This window comes from Erythrolamprus reginae, chromosome 2 (genome assembly GCF_031021105.1).
Source record: "Erythrolamprus reginae isolate rEryReg1 chromosome 2, rEryReg1.hap1, whole genome shotgun sequence".
NCBI classification, from domain to species: domain Eukaryota; kingdom Metazoa; phylum Chordata; class Lepidosauria; order Squamata; family Dipsadidae; genus Erythrolamprus; species Erythrolamprus reginae.
The window spans coordinates 26,519,740-26,525,804 of NC_091951.1; positions in this window are offsets into that span (position 1 = coordinate 26,519,740).

The following is a 6,065-nucleotide window of genomic DNA, read 5'->3' on the forward strand; positions in this document are numbered from 1 at the left end:
AAGCAAGGAAACTTATGAAAGGGGAGAGTAACTTCACTGCCACCCAATCCTGTAGAGAGAGGAAAGAAGGGAGGAAGGAAAAGGAAAGCAAGAAATAGAGGAAGGGAAGGTAAAAGAGAGAAAGAAAAAGAGCAAGAAAGAAAGCAAGCAAGAGAGAAAGAAAGAAAATGAAAGAGAAATAAAAATAGAGAGGGAGAATGAAAGAAATGGAAGGAGGGAAGGAAGGAGAGAAAGCAAGAGAAAGAAAGAAAGAAAGAGAAAGAAAAAAGAATGAAAGAGCAAGAGAGAAAAAGAAAGAGAGAGAAAGAAAGAAAGAAAGGCAACTTCAAAGAAAGGCTCACTGAGCATCTCTCACTCTCTCTCTCTTTCTATCCCTCTCTCTTTCTCTCCCCCCTCTCCCCCCCCTTTCCCTCTCTTTTTCTCTCTCTCCCTCTCTCTTTCTCTCCCCCCTCTCCCCCCTTTCCCTCTCCCCCCCCAGGCCGGCAGCGATGTTTTAAAACAGCCGCGCCGTTTGCAAGCTAACTCCTGAGGTGCGGAAGTTCGCCTTTGGCGTTTGGGCCACTCGGAATGTGAAATTCAAAACAGCGTTCGGATCCCCCCACCCCCAGCAGAAGCCAAGGACCCCCAGAGTGGGGCGGCAGGGGAGGCGACCGCCTCTCCACTCACCAAGTGCCGGGATACGAGCCGAGAAGAGCCGGGCTGGCTTACTTTCCTTCCTTCCCGCGTTGATGCAGAGCCACTCGAACAAAGCGTCACGCCCCCCTGACGCTTTTGGCAGCAAAAGAGCCCAGCGTCGCTTCGGAAGCCGCCGAAAGCATCAGAGGGGCGCGACGCTTTGTTCGAGTGGCTCTGCATCAGCGCGGGAAGGAAGGAAAGTAAGCCAGCCCGGCTCTTCTCGGCTCGTATTGCGGAGAGGGGCGGCATACAAATCCAAGTAATAAATAAAATAAAATAAAAAAATGTCTCTCCTCTCCCAGCTCTTATCTCGAGTAGCTCTTAAGTCGAGCAGCTCTTATGTCGGGGTTCCACTGTACCACGGTTTTTCAAAAATATTAATTAAAAAATACTTCTTCGGGTTTTTTCCCTAGACCACAGTTTTTCCCGCCCGATGACGTCACATGTCATCGCCAAACTTTCATCCGACTTTAATTAATTTTTTTTAAAATAAACTTTAATAAATAAACATGGTGAGTAATGATCTAAATGGTTGCTAAGGGAATGGGAAATTTAGGGGTTTAAACTGTTAAGGGAAGGCTTGTGATACTGTTCATAGCCAAAAATAGGGTATTTACTTCCGCATCTCTACTTTGCGGAAATTCGACTTTCGCGGGCAGTCTCGGAACGCATCCCCCCCGAAAATCGAGGGAACTCTGTAGTTCAAACCTGCGAAAATCGAGGGAACATTGTAATGCAAGGACAAACCAACTCTCTTATATATACTGTAACAGTCAAGCTAAGCCATGCCCAGGCTCCAAACTGTTCCCATTGACTGACCTGTTGCCATGTTTATTCTGTTGTTTTATTCTAGTCTGTTGTCTACTCTGTTGTTAAATTGCAATCTGACCCCTTCCCGCCCAGCCACTACAGTGAGAACAATCAGAGGAATCGGATGCCTTCAGAAGTTGTGGGTATACCATCACTGGAACTTTTTTTAAAGAAGAATTTTATCCATAATAGTATAGGGCCGTGATGGTGAACCTATGGTACGTGAGCCACAGGTGCCATGCAGAGCCATATCAGAGGGCACATGAGATGTTGCTCTAGGCCAGCTCCAGCGCATATGCTCGTACTGGCTAGCTGATTTTTGGCCTTCTTTTCTGCTGTTTTCGCTTACCGGGGCTTCTGGAAGCCTGGGGATGGTGAAAAGTGGTCCAACCAGAAACTCGGAAACTAACTTACAGTTGGCCTGTTGGCCCATTTTTCACTGTCCAAACAAACGTATGAGTGAAGTTTTTGCAAAAGGTTTAGAAAGACATTTTACATTGAAAAGCTTAGGGCCCATTCATGATTATCTAGGAGTTCAGATTGAAAAAACTCGGAAGGGGTTTAGCCTCTCACAAGAAAACAAAATTGATCAACTTCTGCAAAATTGTAACATGACTGACGCACATCCATGTCACTCTACAATGCAAACAGACTTTTACAAGTTGACACAACAGAGTAGTCCTCAATTTGAAAATCAAACACTTTACCGTTCAGTCATTGGGTCAGAGTGAAAAATGGCCAAACAGGCCAACCGGAAATTCGAAAACAAATTTTCTGTGCACATGTGTGGTGGACCATGTGTTTTTTAAAAAAGATTTTATACTTAAGCAAGAGAAAAACCAAATGCACAGGTATAGAATAGGTGGTTCCTGCGGAACTGGAGGTAACTGTGAGACAGCAATAGCATTTAGATTTAGATACTGCTTCATAGTGCTTTTACAGCCTTCACTAAGCGGTTTATGGAATCAGCATATTGCCCCCAACAATCTGGCTCCTCATTTTACCCACCTGGGAAGGATGGAAGGCTGAGTCAACCCTGAACCGGTGGTGAGGTTTGAACTGCTGAACTACTGCAGTGAGTTGAAGTAGCCTGCAGTGCTGCTGAATCTAATCTAACCACTGCGTCACCCAGACTCTTGGAAACTTATCAAACATCCAATGTAGAAAATAAGAAGAAATTTCCTGACAGTGAGACCAATTAATCAGAGGAGCGGGGTGCCTTCAGAACATGTGGGTATACCATCACTGGAGGTTTTTAAGAAGAAATTTGTCCATAATAGTACAGTAATACCTCATGATACGAACTTAATTGGTGCAAGGAGGAGGTTCGTAAGACGAAAGGTTCGTAAGACGAAACATTGTTTCCCATAGGAAACAATGTAAAATCAATTAATCCGTGCAACCAAACCCCCCCCCCCGCAAAAAAACGGCTTTTGGCGACTGCTGGGAAGCCGCGCGGCTGTTTTAGAAGGTGATAGCCGGGCTGGGGGGCTTCCCAGCAACCTCCCGAACCGAACCCGGGGTTCAGAAAAATTTTGCCTCTTCCTACGAACTTTGTTTGAGTTACGAACCGGCGTTCAGGCGGCTTCTGGGAAGCCCCGCCGCCCGGCTGTCACCTTTTAAAACAGCCGCGCGGCTTCCCAGCAGTCTCCGAACGCCGGTTCGTAACTCGAAAAAAGTTCGTAAGAAGAGGCAAAATTTTTCTGAACCCCGGGTTCGTATCACGAGTTGTTCGTAAGACGAGGGGTTCGTATCTTGAGGTACCACTGTATAGGGCAGTGATGGCGAACCTATGGCACAGGTACCACAGGTGGCACACAAAGCCATATCTACTGGCATGCAAGCTGTTGCCCTAGCTCAGCTCCAACATGCATTTGTGTGCTGGCCAGCTGATTTTTGGCTTGCACAGAGATTCTTGGAAGGCTTTTTTTGGCTTCCAGAGAGCCTCTGGGCGGGGTGAGGGAGGGGTTTTTTACTCTCCCCCGGCTCCAGGGAAGCCTTTGGAGCTTGGGAAGGGTGAAACATGAGTTTACTGGGCCCACCAGAAGTTGGGAAACAGGCCATTTCCGGCCTCCAGAGGGCCTCCGGGGGGACGACCGGTTTTGCCCTCCCCAGGCATTATTATTATTATTATTGTTATTATTTATTAGATTTGTATGCCGCCCTTCTCCGTAGACTCAGGGCGGCTCACAACACAATAAAACAATTCATAACAAATCTAATAATTTACAATTTAAAATATTTTTTTAAAAACCCCATTATTAAGCAGACATACATACAAACATACCATACATAAATTATATAGGCCCCGGGGAGATATCTCAGTTCCCCCATGCCTGACGACAAAGATGGGTTTTGAGGAGTTTACGAAAGGCAAGGAGGGTAGGGGCAGTTCTAATCTCTGGGGGGAGCTGGTTCCAGAGAGTCGGGGCCGCCACAGAGAAGGCTCTTCCTCTGGGGCCCACCAACTGACATTGTTTAGTTGACAGGACCCGGAGAAGGCCCACTCTGTGGGACCTAATCGGTCGCTGGGATTCGTGCAGCCGAAGGCAGTCTCGGAGATATTCTGGTCCGATGCCATGAAGGGCTTTATCGGTCATAACCAACACTTTGAATTGTGACCGGAAATTGATCGGCAACCAATGCAGACTGCGAAGTGTTGGTGTAACATGGGTATACCTAGGGAAGCCCATGACTGCTCTCGCATTGAATTATGTGTGTGGGCACTCACACAAGAATGATAGCACATGCACACACTTTTTCGGCACCCGAGGTATAGGGTCTCATGCATGAGCTGGATTAGAAAAAGTCCAAGGTCCCTTCCAACTCTGTTATTCTTTATACATCTCTCAGTTCAGTTTTACCAAGAGAATGGTGATAGATAATACTTGGAAATGTACATCAGATCGTCTGATAACAAAATCTCATCTTAGTATTAAGGGGAAGATGACTTTGGAAAAGCTTCCTCTTATCACCATGACATGCAAGACAAGGTGAGGACTGGTTGGGAGGGGAAGGGCAAGAAGAGGCCATGCAAGGAACCCCTCAATATGAGTGACATAGAATTGCCCACTTGTCACATGACCAACCAGCCATAAGACCAAGCCATGCCTGCAAGTACATGCCCAGCAAGCCATAGTCACATCCGCTTAACCATGCCCACCTAGCCATGCCCACAGAACCTATTGCTAAATTACTTGAATCCCACCACCGATCAGGAAATGTGAACACTTTGTAAACACTTTAACCTAAAATTGTCAACCTGATCCTACGTAGCTTCTGCTCCGGCAATCTCACAGTACTCACCAGAGCTTACAAAACTTTCGCCAGACCCATCCTCGAATATAGCTCACCTGTCTGGAACCCACACCAAATTTCGGACATCAACACCCTAGAAAAGGTCCAATGATACTTCACCAGAAGAGCCCTTCACTCCACCACTCGAAACAATACCCTACGAAACTAGACTTACAATCCTGGGTCTAGAAAGCTTAGAACTACGACGCCTTAAACATGATCTAAGTATTGCCCACAAGATCATATGCTGCAACATCCTGCCTGTCAACAACTACTTCAGCTTCAACCGCAATAACACAAGAGCACGCAACAGGTTCAAACTTAATATCAACCGCTCCAAGCTTGACTGCAAAAAATATGACTTTAGCAATCGAGTTGTTGAAGCGTGGAACTCATTACCAGACTCCGTGGTGTCAACCCCCAACCCCCAACATTTTTCCCTTAGACTTTCCATGGTTGACTTCTCCAGATTCCTTAGAGGTCAGTAAGGGGCGAGCATAAGTGCACTAGTGTGCCTTCCGTCCCCTGTCCAATTGTCTCTCCTATATTTTATATATCTTTTCTCCCATCCATATATCCTTCCTCTACTCTTCATTGATGTATTCTATTCTCATATCTCTTCTTCTATCTCTTCCCTGATTTTTACTACTACATGTCTTTATTCTCTTTAACTTTCAATTTGTATTGGACAAAATAAATAAATAAAATTAAATAAATAAATAAATAAACCCACTGGTCCAGAAATTCATGTCTTGATTCTTCCCCCTGTGCCCATGCAGGCTCAATTCACCTTTGTGTCAATATTTCCCTTACAACCAGATTTTCAACAGTTCCCAACTATTGGGGTGCAGGGTCATTTCAGACAGTGGTGGGATTGACATATTTTTAACACAGGTTCTGCGGGCATGACTTGGTGGCTGTGGTGAGGCTTGGTGGCCGTGATTTGTGTGGGTGTGGCTTAGGAAGGGGGGGAGGGAAACCCCTTCCAAAAGCCTTTGCCAAGGAAACTGGCCCAAAGATATCAAAAACGAAGCTAAGTAACGTCACTTTTCACTATTTCACTTGGCTCAGTTACAAACGTCGGTTGCTAGGAGTAAAAAACGACCTACGTAATCAGTGAAAACATACTACAGTACAGTATTACAAAACGCCTTAGTGGATATTGGACAAGCGTTGTTTTTCCACCTCCTGTCGCTAGATGGCGGTGAGGCAACACCTGTGCCTAGAAAGATACTGACACTGCATTGCTAGAAAGTACGGGAGGAAAGGAGAAGCGCAAAGGA